This window comes from Triticum aestivum, chromosome 6A (genome assembly GCF_018294505.1).
Source record: "Triticum aestivum cultivar Chinese Spring chromosome 6A, IWGSC CS RefSeq v2.1, whole genome shotgun sequence".
In the NCBI taxonomy this organism is placed as follows: domain Eukaryota; kingdom Viridiplantae; phylum Streptophyta; class Magnoliopsida; order Poales; family Poaceae; genus Triticum; species Triticum aestivum.
The window spans coordinates 1,024,232-1,036,987 of NC_057809.1; the positions used below are offsets into that span (position 1 = coordinate 1,024,232).

Consider the following 12,756-nt stretch of genomic DNA (forward strand, 5'->3'; position numbering starts at 1 on the left):
ATACGGTATCATGATACTACACCCTCTCTTTCTTCATTTAATGTTATGACACCTCATCAAAATTGCCTAGTTGGCATGCATGATACTCCCTCCTTCCGGGTTTATTAGGCCTAAAGACAACTTCTCTTAGACCAAGACACATAGTAATTGGTCACATTAATTCTTTCATTCTACTCCCAATGCACTCTCTCACATGCATGCAGCCAATGAAAAAGCATGCATGAAGTCTATTAATATTTCAGCCTTAGCACCAACAACAATGACTTTCAATGCAACCAATGAAATGGTTGCATGCATGCACCTTTCCAAAGCAAGGTCTTATAAAAAGGGACATGCTTGTGATGCTGAGAGGCCTAATAAACCCGGACGGAGGAAGTACTAGTTATGATACTACCATTACGACCAGCCTTACATGCCTAGTTGCTATTCTGAGCCTTTATAGGAAACCTAATTTTTCCACGTGAGGTCGGTTGTGTGTGTTGGTTGCGGTATTCTCCTGGAAGCAACCATTAGTACCGAGTGGAGTCATCAAGTTTATGCTGAAGTTTTAATTACCAGAGCCCCGGCTGAACAAACTACATTACTAAAACAAAGTTAACATTTCACGATGGTACTAAAATGCAAAACGCTAAAACTAAAAAATTGCAAGTGCACAAACTAGATAATCATGTACATCCATGATTCCTTTTTGCCGGTTTTTTCGTGAGAATAGTATTTTGCCGAGGAGCTTGTGGCCGCCGTGTATATAACAAGGGAGGGCGTGCTGGTGCAGCCCATTCAAACCATAACCCATAGAGGTAGTAGAGCACAATGAGCACCACGCCCAGCTCGCAGTTGCATTTGCAGCTGCTGCTCCTGCCAGTAGTAATCCTACTGGTCATCCTTGCCGCTGCCGCTGAAGAGCGGCTGCCAATGGGACTTCCGGACTGCCCCGACATGTGCGGCAACATCAGCATCTCCCCTTCCCATTCGGCATCGGCTACGGCTGCTTCCGTGATGGCTTCGAGGTCCGGTGCAACCACACCCCCGATGGCCGTCACGCCTTCCTTGCTGACAAGAGAATAGTCAAGCGCACGGGCGAGGGCTATGAGTCGGAATCGGCTAATCCTTCGGCTCCGCCTTCAAAGGACTTACAGTGGTCGCAGTCCCCGCTAGAGCTGGTGAGCATATCACTCGCCACCGGTGAGGTGCGAGCGTACGCAGCGATCGCGTACCGCTGCAGGAGAGATGACAACCGGACCTTCTGCGTGGAACAAGATTTGGGGTTCGCCCGCACGCTTTTCGACTTGTCGATTACAGGTAATATTCTTATAGGTGTTGGCTGGAGTGTCGAGCCTTTGCTGGACAGTAATACTGGTTCGGCCAACCACTTATCTTGCAAGGCTCAAGATATGTTTCCACCTGCGGTTAATGAGCCCTGCGAGGGGTATGGCTGCTGCGACATACCCTTCCCGCCGGGCCAATATCGCCCCGGCAAGGCTTTCGGATGGCTTGTCGCGCGAGAAAACCTCATGCCGCACAGCTACGAGTTGGAAACCAAGCCGTGCTCCTACGCCATGATGGTGGAGAAGTCATGGTACAACTTCTCCACGCCCGACTTGTACGGTAACAAGACGCTACTAAAGAAGAACCCCCAGGGCGTTCCCCTCGTGCTTGATTTTGCTGCCAGGAATACTTCTTGTCCGGCGGAAGGTCAGCCGCGGCCTCCCGACTTCGCTTGCGTCAGCGGCAACAGCTCTTGTGTCAACGCTACAGTTACTCCTGGCTATATCTGCAGGTGTTCTGAATATTATGCTGGCAACCCTTACATCACTCACGGATGCCAAGGTACATAGTCCTACCAGCTACTACTCACTTTTTTGCGAATTATAGACATACTTTCAATTAATTGTCACTCTTACAAATTTGTTAACTCGCAAAAGTGTTGACTCTTCCTTCAGACATTGATGAGTGCAAGCTTCCGATATCTGTGCAAATGGCGGGGTCTGCAAAAACAAGCCAGGAGGCTTTGACTGCCCATGCAAGTTCGGAATGAAAAACGACGGCAAAGGGGGAAACTGCGCACATGTATTCACTACAGCAGCAAAGGCCATTGTGGGTAAGCACTACAAAGCAACTACTATACTGCACCGAGTGTTCTTTTGTTCAGCGTGAGATATGTTCCGGTAGCATCAATTAGCACCAGCCTATTGGGTGCCTCCATGCAAAACCTCTCCTGATGCCACTCAAAATTATAAACATAGAAACACATGCACGCATGACATAGCAACTTGCTGTACATCACTTGATACTAATGATTTTTAGGATGGAACGGGTTAGATTTGAAGGCAAAGCAATTTATGTTTGACCTTGGAACTTTTTCTACACAGAAGATACACCATTACATGTCCTGTATCAAACATTGGCATTTTTCGGGGTTCCTTTACTATATATTTAAGTCATTTAGTGCATTTCTAAGCATTTAGTGAATATAATTTATATTTGAACTACAAATGCATGGAAAAATCGACAAAAATAGGGTTGAAAATATATTTTCTGTGCTTTACTGTATGTTTAGGCCTTATCCAAAAAAGGAAAGGAATTGCAAACCTCAAGGCACCAAAAATGAAATTATATTCCCCAAACATTGAGTTTACTGGTTTTTCTAAGTCTAAAAAATGCAAACGAAGTCTCAACAAATGAAATTTGGCATGCTATCATTATATGGTGAATTTTTTAGAATTTTCGCAAAATCTTTGACTTACACTACTTAGAAACCGAACAATCGCCGATTAAGAGTCTAGTTTTCGAAAAGGAACGGGTCAGATTAGAAAGCCAGGTGAGCGCTGCTGCATCGATTGACCTTGATACTTTTCTACACTAAGGATCCTTCATTAAGCTTTTCATGTCAAACTTTGGCATTTTTCATGACTCGGTTGCTAAATTTAAGTCATGTATAGCATTTCCTGGCATTTAGTCAATATAATTCACATTTGGACTGCAAGTGCACATATGTTTTTGGCAAAACTGGATTGAAAATCATCTTTGTGTTCTTTAGTATATGTTTAGGCCTTATCCAAGAAAATGAAAGAAATTCTAAATCTCAGGGTACCAAGATATTTCTACACTCAGGATGCACCATTAAATTTTTCATGTCAAACTTTGGCATTTTTCATAATCCAGTTGCTAAACTTAAGTCATGTATAGCATTTCCTGGCATCTAGTCAATATAATTCGCATTTGGACTGCAAGTGCACATATGTTTTTGGCAAAACTGGATTGAAAATCATCTTTGTGTTCTTTAGTATATGTTTAGGCCTTATCCAAGAAAATGAAAGAAATTCCAAATATCAGGGTACCAAGATATTTCTACACTCAGGATGCACCATTAAATTTTTCATGTCAAACTTTGGCATTTTACATAATCCAGTTGCTAAATTTAAGTCATTTATAGCATTTACTGGCATTTAGTCAATATAATTCGCATTTGGACTGCAAGTGCACATATGTTTTTGGCAAAACTGGATTGAAAATCATCTTTGTGTTCTTTAGTATATGTTTAGGCCTTATCCAAGAAAATGGAAGAAATTCTAAGTATCAGGGTACCAAGATATTTCTACACTCAGGATGCACCATTAAATTTTTCATGTCAAACTTTGGCATTTTTCATAATCCAGTTGCTAAATTGAAGTCATTTATAGCATTTCCTGGGATTTAGTCAATATAATTCACATTTGGACTGCAAGTGCACATATTATTTTGGAAAAATTGGATTGCAAATCATTTTTGTCTTCTTTAGTCTATATTTAGGCCTTATCCATGTAAAGAAGATAAATTCTAAATCTCAGGGTACCAAGACTCGACCCTGAAGATTGAGTTTATTTTTTTATTGCGAAAATGTAAGAGAAGTCTCAAAATATAAAACTTGGCATGCTGTCGTCTTATGATCCATATAGGATGTGTTAAAAAATTTAGAATATTTTGATTAATTTGATGAATACATGACTTTTTGCATGCAAGGTTTTTTTCACCTATATGTCGAGTACCCATGGGAAAGGACACGAAAAAAGAAACTTTGTCGGTAGACGCCCAGAAGAGTCGTGTTTTCTGAGTGTTGCTCATGGCAAACAATTTGACGTGTTTTTGTGGCCATTGGCGATTGCCCTAGGCACATCGCAAAGTTCCAATATGCATTAGTGACAACTGCACTTCACTCAGAGTATTGAGCTCAGGGTGCAAGGAAAATGAGTACACAACACACCGGGTGAGGGTGAGATCCTTTCCAATGGAGTCAGTTTGCACATGTCCTTTGGGTGCCACTGCACAAATGCTCTCCTCTTGCCAATCATAATTATCAACATATAAACACATGCATGTATGAAAGAGGGACTGCGTGCACATTTCCTAATGAGAACTAATGATTTTCAGAGGATTTAAATCAGTCAAGTATCTATTGTTTAATTAATTTCTATAAATGTTTTGGCTTTAATACATTCTTTCCTTGGCATTTGCACACTTAATTTCCTCGGAGTTTCAACCCTTTTTCTAGTCTCTAGATTATTTTTTCTTTTGATAACTAAATTGGCAATTTGTTTATATTATTAGTAGATGAGCAAATGAAACTGTTTATTCAAAATATTAAAACTTTTTGATAGATTGTTAATACTGAATTTAGTGATATAAACTAATTAAGTTTGTTTGTTGTCCCTCTAGGTGCAATAGGTGGTATTCTTCTAATGGCGATTATATCATTTCTTATTATTCTTCACAAAGAGAAAAAGAAGACGAAGGAATTCTACAAAAAGAATGGTGGCCCTATATTAGAGATGGCAGATGTTGTTAAACTTTTCAAAAAGGGGGAGCTCAAGCCAATTTTAAAGAGTAGCAACTTGATTGGAAAAGGTTGCTTTGGTGAAGTTTACAAGGGCCTTCTTGACAATAAAGTAGTTGCAATAAAGAAGCCGATTAATGGTAGTGTGCTAGAGAGTGATCAATTTGCAAATGAAGTCATCATCCAATCTCGAGTCATTCACAAGAACATTGTTAGGCTCATTGGTTGTTGCCTTGAAGTTGATGCCCCCATGCTCGTCTACGAGTTCATCTCCCAAGGTAGCCTCCATGACATCCTTCATAGCAGCAATAACAAGGTAGCTCTCAACTTGAATACACGTTTAAGTATTGCTGCACAATCTGCGGATGGTCTAGCTTATATGCATTCAAAAGCAAATATTACAATTCTACACGGTGATGTTAAACCAGCAAATATACTCCTGGATGATAACTTTGTACCCAAGGTTTCGGACTTTGGTATATCTAGGTTGATTCAGAGAGACAAAGAACACACTGGATCAGTCATCGGTGACATGAATTAAATGGATCCAGCATATCTACAAGAAGGGCTACTCACTGAAAAAAGTGATGTCTATAGTTTCGGGATTGTGATCCTGGAGCTTATTAGTAGCAGGAGGGCCATACATTCTGAGAATAATAGCTTGGTAAAGAGCTTTCTTGAAGCTCACAAGAAACATAAGAAAGTGACTGAGTTTTTTGACAAGGACATTACAATAACAAAGGATTTGGAGCTTCTTGATAGTCTAGCAGGTATGGTTGTGGAGTGCCTTAGCCTTGATGTAGACCAAAGGCCAACGATGATGGAGGTAGCTGAGCGGCTCCTCATACTGGGCCGATCTCGTAATGTGTAGGTTGTTTACCTCTAAGTTATTTTTGAGAAAATCCTTAAGACAAGGGCAGCTGAGGTCTCCTAGAATATTTGTAACTCTGTTTGTACGCTCCATTTTGAACCGTGTTTCAAAGCACTACATTTTACTAAATTTATAACCGTATTACAGATAATGCATCCTTTTTACTTGAAACTGAGTTTCGAAGCACTTTAAATGTTGTATGGAAAATCCTAACATACTTTTCGTCCTCACTTTGGCTTCATTTCTAGCGGCAGGAGTTTTGGGAACATGCTAATAAGTGATCCCAAAGTCTTAGACCGAGAATGTCAGGGTTCTACTAGATGGCAACAACAACAGCAAGCCTTAACTTGCGTGGCAGCCAATTTTCTTAGTATAGTAACCTAAATTTTGCTATTAATGGCTGTATATGCGCTCGACCCTCGGAGTTTTCTCCTGGCGGGCAACGACATCACGGGCCCCGACTGCCCCGCACATAATTCACGCTGACACATGCACCGCCATGTGCGCACGAGCATTTCATGGTGGCTATCATCAAACCCATAGCACCTCCGCATCAATTGACACTTCGACGTGGATAGGGTAATAGAAGCAAGAAAATTTAGGACAGAATTAGGGTAATAGATTAGTAAGTGGTTAATAGAACTAGTTTAGTTATAGTAAGTGCTTAGTAGAACTAGTTTATTTAGTAAGTGGTTAATTGCGGCGGCGGCCTGACGACAGCGGTGGATGCTAGGTTAGTTGCGCGGCGGCGGTGCTCAAAATAGGTGAGGAACCCGACAGTGTGACGAAGCGGCACATACGGTGGCGTTCCCGCGGCAAGGGAGGAGTGCGGCGCATACCACAAGAGGTCGACGCGCGGGGATGGCGGTGGGCTGCGGGCCGCGGTGCCACGGCTCAAAGGGGCGACGCGGCGGCACTAGGCGGGTCGGGGCGATGATGGGAAGACCTCTGGGTTGCGGCGGGTACCGCGGGCCGCTGCACTATAGCCCAAAGGGGCGGTGCTGTGGCGGAGTGCGGGTCGGTGCAACTGCAGGGACCGCATATCGCGGCACTATGGCCTGAAGGGGCGACGCACTGGCGACGCATGAGTCGTTGCAGCCGCCAGAAGAACCATGGGGCGGCGGCGCCGCGGTCCGATGGGGCGACACAGCGGTGGCCCATTGCTCGATCGGTGGAAGGGCGCGCTGAACTCGCGGACGATCTTCACGGAACCTGCGGAGGCGGGAGCTATAGACGGGCCATGTCGGTCACGTGGCATGGATAAGGCGGACCACGGTGGCGAGCGGGTGATCAAGCCAATCGAGCGTGACGTCGGGGACGCCGCTTGGGGGACGCGGGGTGGCGGCAGAGTCCAAGATGAAGACGAAAGTGATAGCGTGGGACGTCGTGCGGACGAGCACGTCAGCACCGGCACCCGGACTGCCAAAGTAGCGCCGATGCCCGAGCAACGAGGCCCGAGCGACCAACATAGTAGCGGCGCCCAATCTTAGGCAGCCAACGAGATTGACACAGTTGGTCCGACGCAGCCGGGGACGAGGCCGACGACGCAGACCGCGGGTTCGCGACGTGCAGACGCGGCGGAGGCGGGTGGCATGGATCGAAGGTTGGGCCGACGTGCAGACATGGCGGAGGCGGGTGGAGTGGATCGAAGGGTGGACCGCGCGCGAACGATGGCTATGATGGGTCGCCGTATGGCGCGAGGCCGCCGAGTAAGGGCGATGCAGGTGTCCCGATCGGAGAGGACGGTGACGGCCGGCGTAGATCGACTAGCGAGTCGGCGCGCGGACGACGGTCGTGAGGGGCCGCCTGTCGCGCGAGGCTGCCGGGTCGGTGAAGAGCCTACCGGTCGAGCCGGTGTTGGAGTAGAGGCGCACGAGGATTGACGGCGGCGGCGGCCGACGCAAAGCGATCAAGCATAGATCGGAAAACAAGAAAGAAAACACGGATCAAGATGACCGCTAGGAGAGAGAAAAACCATGAAGCAAGGGATCTAGAAAAAAAACTCTCTAGGGCAGCCGGTCAACACGACCGGTGGACGAACCCTAGGTACGGGCGGCGCGGCCCCTGGCGGCGGTCATGGAGCCCGACCGGCCCGGGGGCTGCGCGCGGGTGCGGATGCGTCGGGCGGCGGCTAGGGTTGGATCGATTAGGCTCATACCATGTAAAAGTGCATGTTCTAGCCAATGCAACCAAAAGACCGATCTGATGGAAGAGACTAGGCAATACAACAAACAATTCCATCAATCCCTCTATCTCCCTTCTAACATGATATCAGAGCCAAGATGTCTTGAGTTCAAGACCCGGCTGTCGCAATTAAATTGCAGCCCTCTTTCGATCCACGTTTAGGCCTGAGGAGCCACACATGAGGAGTGTATTGACGTATAAATGTATTGTCCAGTCTTTTTAATCAGATCGGTCTATTGGTTGCATTGGATAGAGCATACACTTCTACAGCTATATAAAAGCGACCCCAGCTACGGTCCAACTATAGTTCCAATAAAAAATTGTAAACGTAGCTTAGGAATTCTAGGGCCAATATACCCATCACATGTGATGGTCGTTGCTAACGCCAACATGACTCGCCTAATCGACATCGATGGCCGCTGCTTGCCACATGAAAACGCATATTTTTCGTAATTCACACGTCCAGATGTTCGTACTCGCTAGTAAACGATTTTGTAACGTGGTAGTCTAATTGCCACATTTTGGTTAGGGTTATATCCTAAATATCGTAATTTAATTATAAATGTCGAATGAATTGCTTTAATTCTCAAAAGGAATATCAACTGCTTGGACTGTCTGTTGGAATAAGCCACAACGTCTGGTGCAGTCCGGCGCGTTGAGTGCACGCGGGACGTGTGGGACGCACTGGTACGATCGGGCTCGTCGAACGCGTCAGGTGCGTGCTGGACGCAGCTCCGTGGCGAGTGCGCGCGCTGGTGGAATTAGGCACCAGTTCGTGGCCGTGACCAGTCTGTAGGTGTACCTATTTTGAGTTCGACTCAGTTTGTTAGTTGCATGCGACATGCAAGTCTGTTAGTGCTGCTTGGTCAAGGTAACTGTTGAGTCCCCTTGATCAGGAGAGATTCCAGGAAGAGGTGGACGTGCCGTAGTGCATGGATTAGGACTAGTGGGTTAGTGGCCATGAGTGCCGGCTAGTTTAGCGCATACGGCAAACCTCTCATGTGTATATAAGCATTGCATTGAGTCAATGAAAAGGAAGAGCAGTGAGGGCTGAGGGAAACATGTAGTCACGGTGTGCCACCAGAGAAGTGTCTTTGGCAAAGCCATTGTGATCTTTCTTCCTTGATGAAGTGTGTACGTGTGTGTGTTCCCCTGATATGTGTGCGTTCACGTGTTTGTGCGAGACAAACCATTAAAAAGAGAAGAGAGAGTTGTGAGGAAGAAGAAGAAGGGCGCTGCGGCGAGGAGGCGGCGCCAACACTGTCTCCCCTGTTCAGAAGAGCTGATACGACTGTCTAAGTCCAGTTTTTTTTCTTGACGGTGTGATTTTGTTCTATTTTTGTTTTCATGCTGTTTTGTTCTAGTTTTTTTGCAAGAAACTTTCAATCTATTCATCTTCAATTATGACAATACAACGAACATCAGAAATAATATAAATTACATTAAGATGCTGCCTAAGAGATTTCTAGATCTCTCTCAAGAGGCGAGTGGCTATTGCAGTTTTCAAGATTTGGTACGGCGAGGGCGTTTGCGAATGCCCCTTTCAGTAACTCTTGGTTCACTGCAATTTTTTATTTCCCTTTTGTTTTCATCGATGGCCGATAGCAACATGAAAACGCACGCAAGACTGCCGACTTGTGAATTATGTGTACTCGCTAGTAAACGATTTTTCTATGTGTAATTTTCTCCAAGTACTAGTCTACCAGGAAACGTTCAGGAGTAGCGTCCTGTCCTAGTACTAGTTTTTTTTTCCATAATTTGATTATGAATGTCATATCAATTGCTATAATTGCCAATAGGAATATCAGCTGCTACAACTGTCTTGGCACTAGTAAAATAAATATATGAGGAAGACTCTGTTCTAGTGCGATGGTGAAACTCTCGTTGTGGTGCAATTTCATTATGGACATGCTTGCACAGGAACTCAAGTTCACTGGGATTGTGACAGAGAAGGAGTTGTCACTCAAGTTGGGTTCTGCAGGCGGTGGAGGCAGCCGAGGCTTGCCGGAATCTCCCTATGAAGCCAGTTTAAGCTTAGATTGAGCGTCTACCCGAACGAGAGGGTTCCCAAGGGCTGGGGGTAATGCTCCTGTTAGCCCGCTGACATCCAAGCTCAGCCTCACCGCCCTTGAGGAACTCTAGTGGCTGCACGTCTGGCCTTCCCAGTGTCAAAAGTCAGCGCTAGTGTTACCAAAAAAGGCTCGCGCTCCGTCTTACAGGTAAAGCAACAATCACCATACAACTCAACACCACAATCCACACAGCGCAATCTACAATGGTGCTTAAACAGCTACACACACTTTAGGAAGGGCACGAAGCATCGCCACCGCCCGGACTAGGGAAGGTTTCCCCCATAGCAACATGGAAGGTGCAAAGGGACCGCGACGACGCCTTCAAGACGGAGACGACACCGTCGTCGACGTAACACAGTCATATAGAGTTTTTACCCCGGCAAGCCCTCTGCACCTCCAAGACGTAGTACAAAAAGTCTCGAGACACCTGTCGCACCACCACCACCGACCGCCGTACAATCGCCACCACACTGCCCACACGGCTATGGCAACCAAACGACACCTGAGCCACGAGCTCCGCCCATGAGCACTGTGGTTCCCACCACCAAGGCTATCAATCGGTCCGACATCCATAGCCCTAACTCCCCCCCCCTCCCTAGGCTTGCAATGATGACGACCAAAGAAAACGGTGGGAAGGCACCTCCTTCCCCAACCCTGGATCACCCCAGGCCCGGCCCCTCCCAGGGCTGGCTCGGACTAGACTAGCCTCCACCACTCCACCATGCCATGCACGGGCATGTAGGACAAGCAGCCTAGTGGCACACCAACATTAGCACTATAAGAAATATGTCAACTTGCGACCACCACTATTGGTCACTGAAAGGTCACTGTTTTCAATTTGTGACCTTTTTGTGACCAAAAACATAAGGTCAAAAGCTGAGGGTCGTTAACTGACTATAGCGACCTTCTATGTGAGAAGGTCGTGGACGTTTACGACCAAAATATTCCTACTGTGGCGTTTTGGTCACTAGCAACGTCCCCAGGCCACGTAGGCATCCAGCGTGGCAAGCTGATGTGGCACAAGATTCAGCCCGGTCCAATTCGGTGTTTATATGGGCCAAGCCCATTAATTCAGCCCATTTATATTTTTTTCTATGAATTTTTTGTCAGCTTCATGGACCAAGCCCAACATTGCAGCCTTTTTATTTTTGGCCCATGGCCTTTTTATCTCAACGGTTTCATTTTTTCTTTTTTTGTCAGGGTCACATTCTTCATTTTCCAATTTAACTAAATAAATACACAGTATTTAAATTGGCATAGAAAACACACAAAATACTTCAAATATTACCAGCCAGTGTTGCTGCTGTACAAATATTACCAGTCAATACAGAGTTGCTGCTGTACAAATATTACCAGTCAATACAGTGTTGCTACCTAATATTCCCATGTTGGGTAGTATTAAAAAACGCTGGTAGGCTTTGGGCCTTGGCCCATCACCCGCTCCAGACACCCTCCAGACCGCTCGCCTCGCACCTCCCACTTTGCTCGCTCGCCTCTCCAGGTCGCCCTCAACAGCAGCTCCAGATCGCCCTTGGCAGTAGCTGCAGGTCACTCCAGATTGCCCTCAGCAGCAAGCCAGCAACTCGCCTGCCGGATGAAGAGCCTCTTCTCCGAGCAAGGCCAGCTGCTCCTCCACGCCTCCGATTTATCCTATGCCTCCGAGCTCGCACCTTCAGAACTCGCGGCAACGACTCTGCTTCCCTCTCCTTGTCCGCGCCAGTGATGGATGCCTCATTTTCTTCCTCCTCCGCCTTCGGATCAAGTGTTGCGCCATCTTCTTCCTCCTCTTGCCTCCGGATCTTCAAGTGCAGCTCCATCTTCCTCCTCAGCCTCCGGATCAGCAGTAGGTACTCCTGCACAAGATATACATCCAGTTTGTAAAGAGAGCATCTTGCAAAAAAAGGTTTGTAAAGAGAGCTTGATCAATTAAAACTGTAGCGTCAACTGGAGTAAGAATTCAAACTGAATAAAATAGGCTTGTGCCATGTGGGAATAGAAAACATGGAAGAATTGCATTGAGAATGTCAGGACGAGAGAGGAGTACCCAAACTAGCATTACTCAAACATATACTCCACAATCAACTTGAGAGTTCACCAAATGCCAGGTTGGACCACATTAGCAAAGCATGCTCCACAATCAACTTTAGACAATAAACAATAGGAGTTAGAAGCATAATAAAAACAAACATACAAAGCGGCTAGGGACTGAATCATGAAGCATATGTACATGTAACAGTAACAACCACAAGGACAACACAACACAAGAGAAGAAAGCACAGTTGTAGCATTACTACCAACACGGACAGAATGGTTCTAGATGTTAAATGCAAAAAATGATTCATTCTCAGATGGTTCATTAAGCATGCCCAAATGACTTAAGATAACAGGACAAATCTATTGCTAGATGCTACTCAGCATGCCCAAATGACTTAAGATAACAGGACTAATCATTTCAGACATCTCAGTCAGGTCACACTTGTAGTTGGGAAGAGAAGAGTATGCAAATGTCTCCAAGTGAATTAAGCAGTAACGGTTTCCAAGTGAATTAGTCCTTCTGAATATAAACACATCAGGAATCTGAGCCAAACAAACGGTGCTCCAGCTGTAATTCTAGCACAAAGGCAAAGAGTATGAACTCTAACAGAGTCCAACAGTCCAATAGTCAGCCAAATTAGTGAATTTCACAGCAGACAAGGCAACTTTAAGTGTGTGTACACACTCCAACAAGGTTGCAACCTAGCATAGCAAGCTAAAAACACCACTAATCAGAACTCCATGTACCAAAAGACTACATGATATGCTTATCTAACACAACAACA

General features: G+C 45.8%; 1 pseudogene; it reads left to right on the forward strand.

The window, feature by feature from the left end:
* Nucleotides 1-810: 810 nt before the first annotated feature.
* Nucleotides 811-5,681, forward strand: LOC123131511 (wall-associated receptor kinase 1-like; annotated as a pseudogene).
* The last annotated feature ends 7,075 nt before the right edge of the window (nt 5,682-12,756 follow it).